A 9,860-nucleotide genomic window follows, 5' to 3' on the forward strand; every position below is an offset into this window, starting at 1 on the left:
GGTTCTCGCTGAAACTCGAGTTCGGTCTTGCTATTCATCCTTTATATTTTAGATGATGCGAATTGAAAATTTTGCTTTCAGTTCACTAAATAACGACGAATTTTTTGACATGTTTCATCAAGACGCATATACAGTTAATGCCCCTAAAAATGATGAGTATTCTGCTGTTTATGATTTCGATTTTTTCGAAACAGATGTAGAATTTAATGAGGATAATCATGAACAATATTTAAGTTCCAAGTGTTATACTATGAATCAGTTCAAATCTAAACCGGACTTACTGATTGTTTTTCATTATTGCATTTGAACATAAGGAGTTTGAATAAAAATTTTGATAACTTTTGTTGTTTTCTGGACAATACTCCTGATATATCTTTTTCTGTAATGGGTCTTAGTGAAATATGGATTACTCAGGATCCTGCTTCCGCATATTCTATTCCAGACTATGATGTTATAGAAAATAGTAGACGCAATAGAATGGGCGGAGGTGTTGGTTTATACGTCAAACAAAACCTTGATTACGTTATACACAAAGATTTAATGTGCATGAATGGAGTCGTTGAGTCATTATGTGTTGAAATCAAGGTCGCCCATGCCAGAAACATACTTGTATTTACGATGTATAGACTTCCTAATTCTTACACCCAAGATTTTTTGGATTATTTGCAAATTTTATTCCATAATCCAGTATTTCATAATAAAGACTGTTATATTATGGGAGATTTCAATATAGATTTATCTAAGTTTCAAACAATGAATACTGCTCAATCTTTTCTTGATATTATGATGTCCACATCTTTTTTACCCCTTATAACCAAACCAACTCGAGTAACCAATCACTCGGCAACTCTCATTGATAATATATTTTGTAATATTAACCCCTTACCGGTCTCTGGTATTGTTCGTTCAGATTTATCAGACCATTACCCTATTTTCACTCGCATATACCCCTTCACAAAAAAAATTACCATGAATGACCCGATGTCAACTTTCCGGAAAGTGACACCTGGAAATATAGAGAGGTTGCAAAATGACCTCGGTAATGTGGATTGGTCTTCTGTATATAATACCGAAAATATAAATGAGGCTTATGATTTGTTTATGAGTACTTTAATTTCGCTTATGGATAAGCATGTTCCTGTTGTTAAAAAGAAATCTAGAAATTATAAAAAGATCCCCTAGACTTCCATGGATATCTAGGTCTTTACTGCGATCAATCAATCGAAAGAATAATTTGTATTATGTTGATAAAATTAAACGTACCCAGCAATCTCATGATACATACACTTCATATAAAAACGTCCTCAAACAAATATTACGTTACGAGAAACGGAAATACTTTACTAATCAGATAAGTTTGTTTAAACATGATATTCATAATACTTGGAAAGTTATCAATATGGCTATCAATAAAAAATAAGGACAAGCCCCGTATTACATCAATCAAATACGGTGATTTATTTGTTGATGATGTTCCCTCAATAGTTGATATTTTTAATCAGTATTTTTCACAAATAGGAAGTAATCTTGCCCAAAATATTCCATATACTCATCTGAATCTTATTTAGAAATCCCCAATCCTAGATCTTTGTTTTTCATTCCTTTGCACAGAAATGAATTATTAGATATAGTCCAGAATTTAAAAAATGAAAAAAGCTCTGGTTATGACGGCATTGATAATGTCCTTTTAAAAAGTATTATTGATTATATCGTTGATCCACTTGTACATGTATTCAATTTGTCTATAAGTAATGGTGTTGTCCCTGAGGCTATGAAAGCCTCGAAAGTAATTCCGGTCCAAAAAAAGGGGGAAAGGGAAGATGTCTCCAATTATAGACCAATATCCCTGCTAACCTCCGTTTCGAAAATGTTAGACAGGGTTGTTTACACCAGGCTTTTGACGTTCTTAGACACTCATAAAATTATTTCTGATCATCAATTCGGATTTCGGCAAAAGCATTGCACATCTCATGCAATCCTTACCTTCCTTGACAGGGTTTCAAAAGCGATAGATACATTTCATCATACTATTGGAGTCTTCCTGGACCTCTCCAAGGCCTTTGATACCATAGACCACAACATACTGCTTCACAAATCATCACATTATGGTATCAGGGGAAAGGCCTTGGAGTGGTTCAAGAGTTATCTTTCTAATCGAAAACAATTTGTATTTATCAACGGTCACGCATCGACTATGCAAAATGTTAACTGTGGTGTTCCTCAAGGAAGTTTACTAGGTCCCCTTTTATTTATTCTCTATGTCAATGATATGTCAAATTCTTCAAACATCCTCTCTTTCTTATTATTTGCGGATGATACTAATGTGTTTTTATCTGATTCTGATTCTGATCGATTAATTGATACTTTAAACAGTGAATTAACGAATTAACGAATATTTCAGCGAACCATCGAAATGTCCTCAAATTTCACTGGTGTCTTCGACTAATGTTTCTGCATTTATTGAATCCACACATGTGACCATACACCAAAAGGGACACCACCTTAGGGAGCGACTCATTGAACCGTTAAAACGATTCCAAGTAAAAAGGCTATAAACTGCTTACATTTGCAACTTCAATCATTAAACATGCCTCAACTAATGACATGTACCGCCGAAATAAGCGCTTATTATCACATACAAAGTTCCCGAAATTGTCACCACGTCCAGTAATGATTCAGAATTTGATAGAGAGGATTTGGAAAGCGTTCGTGAGTGTCACATATCACTGGCGCCATTTTCAATTCAATTCAAGTGTTTTTATTTCCACAGAAAGTAATACAAAGCAATAGTTTTACATAACGAATAAATGAGTACATAATATTTTAAGGAACTTTGAATCACCTATGAAAATTTCAACAAAACATGGATACAATTATATTGATATCAACTTTGTTTTTAGATAAATAGATAAGCAATACAATTTATTTTGTACCTCTATGTGGAAAAGAGGAATTCACAAGAGAAGCATAGCTTGTAAATTTTGTGAATTACTCTAGAAGATGGGGACATCTCAAGATCTGTCAAGGACTGCATGTATGAAAATTTTGATATCATGACTTCAGGCGAAAAAAAAAATCGAAAGAAAGGACTATGACAAGGACAAGAACGAAAGCAGGGACGGAACAGCCAAACAATGAAACGCAGACTCTTAATATTAAGAATATAACGTATCATTCATTTATTTATTTGTTTATTTTTATGAGGATAAAAAAAAAATCATCTTTATCTAATTGTGTGTTTTTATGAGGATAACAAAAGAAATTTTTCAGTTTTGATTTAAAGGAATTAAAAAAACAGAGCATCTTTTAGAGTGTTGTCAAGGCTGTTCCGGAACCTCGAGCCAGTGAAAATGAATATGTTTTGAGCAAGAATTGTTCGTAATAATGGTAAATGATATTCAACCTGAATCATCAGAGTCATTAGCAGAGACAATGAGAAATGTATGGCCTGTCAGAATTTCGAAGTCTAAAAATGTAAACTTCTCAGCTTTTTTAAAGCATCATTGTTTGGAGTTACTTACCTTATTAAATGAAATGCTTGAACTCGAGCATGTTTGACCGCCTCTCAACATCAGAGCTTAGAAATAAATCAAATCAGTTCATGAGCGCTTAGAGACTTAAATGTAATTTGCGCTCTATAAAAATGGTTTATTATAATTTTCATTATTATTATTATTGTCATCATTATTGTTATTATCATTATTATTATTATTATTAAAACAATGCATTTATTCTGTCCAGTTTTCATCCCAACCAGTTGAGGGGGCAGTTTCTTGGCATCATTACAAAAGCTCTGAATTTAGGGAGTAGATAACTTATAATGACAGATTCGATAGTCGGTGACTTATACTAGGCTTTCTGAATGTCACGTCTCGCTTATTTACAATCATGAATCCTAGTCACTTCAACTTAAAGTCACTATTTACCATTGTGAGCAGTGATTAAAAAAAAGGTTAGAGTTATTACATTTGATGCATATGTTAAGGTCAGTTGTATCACAAAACATCCTACCATATAAAAACTTTCCGATAAAGTCTAAAATATTAGAAGATATCACTATTTTTCTCAGAAAACCTTAACTGTAGACGGTTTAGTCTGGAAACAATTACTTGTGTATATTCCAACTATTGTTCACATTTTGCATATTTAACAATATTTAACATTGATTATACTAATGAGCTTTTCACACTGGTTGTTTCTATTCCGAACTCACATTTTAGAACTATTTTAAAGCACTAAAGCTGGGTTTTTTGTTTCATGTGCAAATGGTAATCAATGCTTTTAGTATCAAAGTTTAAAAGTTTCCTTCGTTATCATACATACCATTCAGCTGAATCACACAAATTTCATTGCACAGATGTCAACGCATCTGAGCCTGAGGTTCATGACATAATCATAACTGCCCCTTTTCAGTGCTGTTCAATTGTCTGCTTATCTTCTATCACAAAAAAAAATGACAATGAAGGCGAATAACAAAAAAAAAGTGTTACAGAAGGCTATTTTTAGCATTAACACGTGCACGTGTGAGACTGCGTAGCAGCGATTCCTCAATACATCGTAGCAACCCTTGCAAACCTCATGAAACAGGCATATGGGACGGGCATGCGGTGAGAAAAATTGTGCTTTCAAAATTTTGCTGCACGAGCGCCACAGGGCGCACGAAAGTATTGATGTTGTGTACTGGGCAATTGGAGGAAGGATGAAGGTATATAAGCCAGCGTCGAATAAGATTACAATTGCGACATCATTGGGTTGTTGTGTTTTTTTTTTCTTTCACCTGACATTCTGTTCTTCGGATGTATGTTGAATGTTGGCATCATTTCACTGTTTCCATGGAATTCATTACTTTTTGTGACGCCTGTAAATCCATTGCGCATGTGAACCAAGCTGGCAGCACCAACGATTAGAATTTAGCCTCCTATAACATTTAGACCTGTGGAACAATTCATCGGGAGACAAAGTGTAAGTTTTCAATGTGGCACCACTGTTTTGTTGCGCGGAAAGAGCCTCATTGAAATACACTCCTTTGTTGTCAAGGATAACCACCAATACCAAACCTGCAGGAGGTAACAGCTTGGCAATCTAAGGGCTAGGCGGTACCTCCTCGGTGTTTGATCGGAGTCGTCTTGTCAGGGAAGTGATTACCGCTAGGCTGGCATCATGACCACCCGTATCAAGTGTCTCTCGTTGTTCTGGGCGATTTTGTCTTTTCTTTGCTTCAAGCAGGTATGTATGTATACGACAGAAGCATTGTGATTTTATTGATATTTAATTCTTGAGCGATTATATTATCTTATGAAGGGAATTCCACGGAATTTCATTCTTATATCAAAAATACACATTCCATCGACTTGTCACGGACATAATCATGCTAAGAGTAATATCATTCACCCTGATTTTTGAAAGGGATACGTCCAATGCTCTTTCATTATGTTTGTATAGCAAAAGTGTAAATGTTGGATTTTCTTAACATTTCCTTGTCTTCTTGTCCTACTGTGGCGTCACGAACAGTTGTAGTTTTCTCATTCACCGAAACTTTGGAAGTTTAAAACTTTTGAATGGTCCTGTTCGACTTTTCTTGACGTCACTGATGACTCTGTCAGTAGCAACCACATAGTATTGTTATACTGCGTATTTGAGGTTCATTGTCATTGGGCGCAGATGAAAGTCAGTCTAAAAACAACAGAACAGTGACAATTTGTGAAAGTGTTAAGTTTAGCTAATTTTCATGAAAGAGTTCATATTAGTATGCAAGTAGTGAATTGATGATCTCATCCCCTCACAAGATGCCATGCAGTGTGTACTTAATCATGACATGTCAATTTTTTCATTGAAATGGAATTATACCCTTTGTCTCCTGGTATATCTGACTGATCATTATTTTGAAGTTATTCAACCAGGAATGACATTATGTTTTATCCTTTAAGGAAAGAAAATTTGCGTTTTCGCCTTTTGGGGGGAATTCAATCAATGGAAATTGTGAAGTGATCACATTATTCAGTCACTTATTTACATATTCATACCAACTACTAAGGAACTGTGGTACAAAATATAGCGAATCTTTGAAATTTCGTAATTTCCTTGTTTTCATCTCAATTTCGATAAAATGTTCACTGTTGTGCTTGTCATATCTAAATAATCAGACTAATATCTAATATCTAACTCGTTTGGAATTTGTCTTGAACAAGTTACTGCCCTTTCGATTTTCTTTTTCCATTGATACTTGGAAAAATTGAAACAGATACAAGAAGCATACTTCCCCTTTCAATAGTTGTCATATAACTGGGAGCAAATGTTATCAGAAACATCTGATACAAGGCTACAATTACAGCTATTATGTGCGCCACGCTATATTCTATGTCAGATTGACATCTCCAGCCTTGGCTGAGGAACAGAATGGTGTCAACGTTGGCAATGATAAATGTATATAAAATGCATTGATTCAGCCAAACTCCAATGAAGCATATTTTGGGTGAAAAACAATCAAAATTTGGGAAATGTTCAGAAAATCGCAGTTTTTATATTTCATTTGTCACCTGTGAGAATTAAAAATCCCAAAGATGATCCAAAATTTAAACCTTTCTTGCTTGGTTTATTTGTTACCGAACTTTGAATACTTTGTTACATGTAGCCTAATTATTTCCCGGAAGAGAACTATAAAGGTGTTTAGTCATTATATAATCAGGAGAATTAAACCATTTCGGAGTCAACGGGATGATACAGAATTGGAAATGTGGAATACAAGTTATCGAAATTCAAGATATCATTACCGTCTCTTGTCTTTGAATTCTACTGTCGACGAATATCTGATATATATATTTTTTTTTTCATTCCTGCCGATTGTCGTAAACTTGACGAATTCAAACTGTCTTGGAGTTATTCACAAGATAATGCTCCAGAGACTGGCGATCAGTGACCCGAGGAATCCAGTACAATATTGTGTTTTTGTATACGAAATTGTCAATGGACTGACCCCAACGTACTTACAACCTTTAATAACAAAACGAAATGTCTTTTTTTTTTCAAACCATAGACATTTAACTGTTCTCTTAATATCAATCTCCCCAGAACTGAATATAAAAAAAAGAATAAAAAAAATCCTTTCACTATCGTGGATCTAAAATTTGGAACAGTTTACATGATTTCATTCGAAACGCTACAACTATTAACTTATTTAATCGGCATTGCAAAATGCTTAGCTTGATTGATACACTTTAGATATCATTCGGAAGCATGGGTGCGTTTGTGTGTGTGTGTGTGTGTGTGTGCGTGTGCGTATGTGCGTGCGTGCGTGTGTCAGTGTGGGTCTCCGTGGGTGTGTGCATTGATGTGGAGGTGAATGTATGTTTGTTCGGGTTTTTTTTTTATCTTTCCCTAACTCGATTTTATTTACTTTTGTTTGTTTCAATGCCTTGTGTACAATCGTTTCTCTTATACACCCTTTGGATATGTATGATTTTGTGTATTATGTGTTTCTTCTTTGTTACCATGTCTGTAAGTTTGTGTGAGTGTGTGTGTTTTTTGTTGTTTGTTTTTTTTTTTCAAATAGTAATTTTTATGTGATGCAGGACCCCTTGGTATAGCAGTTCCGAGTAAGGAGAAAGGGCTGCCCTGCTAAAAGAAAACGTATAAATAAATAAATGAACGAATGAATGAATAAATAAACAAATAAATTAATAAATAAATACATGAATAAATACATCTAATCTGATCTCTTAGGAATGTTCTCATCGGTATTCTAAAGGATAAGTAAGATTATCTTACAAATAGATTAGTATGATGTAGCATTCAGCAACTTAACCAGATTGTGAGAAATAGACACATTTAAAATAGAAATGTGTGTATAATGTATGAATGTCTGTGCTGCTGTGTGTGAATTCGAGAGCGTACGTGTGGCCTTAGATGCACTAAATTTCAAAATGTAGTTTGCATATCGATCCTTCATGGTCTAAAAATCACTTGTATTAATTCATGTGTTTGTGTTTGTTATTAGTGTTTGCTTGTTTTTCGTTTCAGGCTCTAGGAAATAACTGCCTGGAAATTTATTGGTGTAAGTGTTTTTTTTTTCTTACTCTACTTGTAAAATTGTAATAGAAATAACTGACTTGAAACACACATTTGAAACAATTCCGGAGTTAAGCTGATATAAAGTATTCGTTAGATTCATTATGTTGCTTTATTTGTTCGATTTTATTTCAGGGAATGATTATCAAGTCATTATCTTCTCAGCATGAAGAATGCACACAACACTAATGCCTCACAGCAATATCTGAAGATTCACAGAAATTAGAGAACTCTCTTCCTGTCTCGGTTAAATGAATTTTTCAAGTCACTACATTTAATTTGAATTTATGTCAACTTTCCAATGCAGACGTGATAAAACCTAAATATTAAGTATTAACGCACAATAACACAGTTGCAAGTAAGGAAGATATTGCAAGTAGGCCTAGTTAATTATCAAATTTAAAGTATTGATAAACACACAACCTAGTGGATAAATCTAAAGGTACACGACGTCATACAATAGTAGTGAGGGTAAATTTGAAAAAAAAAAAAGTAATTAGCCACAACATCAAATTTTGCGGTGAACTTACTGAAAATCTAATGAAGACAGAGAGAAAAAAAAAGGAAATTATGTTGTACTTACTTGATGAATTGGATGGAAAATGATAATTCGAAATATGCCGCCGTGAAATGACCGCTCAAATTAGTACAATTACCATTGTATGTGTCTAGTTGATAGCGACAATGAAGATTGCCAAGGGTCTCTCCCAGTCTGCACAACCAGCTTTCGAAATATACAAATAATCGGTGCATCCGTCGAAGGTGTGGACGCCACGTCTAGAGCGCAAGGCATTGTCGACTGCAGCGAACTCACCTGTAATAACGTATACTATCATCTGCTTGTCGAGTACAGTACACAAAGCTGCCTCGCTATGATTGGATCAACAATAAACTTTCAAATTAACTACACAACTGGATCAAGTAAGAACATTTTGCTCTGTCAATAGCATCAGGGTCCTGGGGGTGGGCTGCATTCATAAATGCCACTGTTTTAAAAGCTAAAACTGCACTTAATGTTTTAAATACATACACTCCTGATGATAATTTCACAGCAGAAAATGAACAGATCGAAACCAGTATTCACTCTTATCAGGACAATAAAGCAAATCTATTCGATGATGGTCGTCTTGCTAAAATCTCAAACTGTTTTGATTTGATTTGATTTGATTTGATTTATTATCCGTATGCCATTTTCTTTACAAGTGAATAAATTCTCTGCAATTACATTAACATTGTACAAAATAACAGCAATACGACTACTTTCAAGGATTATAGACATATGTATACATATTTTATTCCCCTCCACCCCCTCCCTCCGCTGTTTCCTACACTTCACCATAATTGCAACAAAAATGATTCTCAGGAAGTAGATGGCTTATCTGATCGCTGATTTTTTTTTTATTGTTCATGTGGTTTGTTTTGGATACAAAGTTTTCCAGATTTTCATTGGAATGCTCAGAAGTATATGGTATGGAAATCTTATGAATGCCTTCTGTTCTGAGTCTTCATTACGATTTCGTATTGACAGATTCTTCTACATACTAGTATCCGAAAACATACGTTCATCAAGTGTAATTCCGTTCCCATACAATTTCAAAAATTAATTCGAATATTAGGTACCCCTGTTTGCGATTTTGAAACAATCTAAATACTTACTTATTAATGGAAAAACTGATGGAGTTTACCTTCATAAAGTTACAGGCAGCAAATGTGGATATAAACCAAATTTGGTATTGTTGCAGAACTATACCCTCAATCAAGACGTGAGGAATTTTATGGGTGCGGCCGGTTCCAAT

Source organism: Diadema setosum, chromosome 21, assembly GCF_964275005.1.
Source record: "Diadema setosum chromosome 21, eeDiaSeto1, whole genome shotgun sequence".
Taxonomy (NCBI): Eukaryota; Metazoa; Echinodermata; class Echinoidea; order Diadematoida; family Diadematidae; genus Diadema; species Diadema setosum.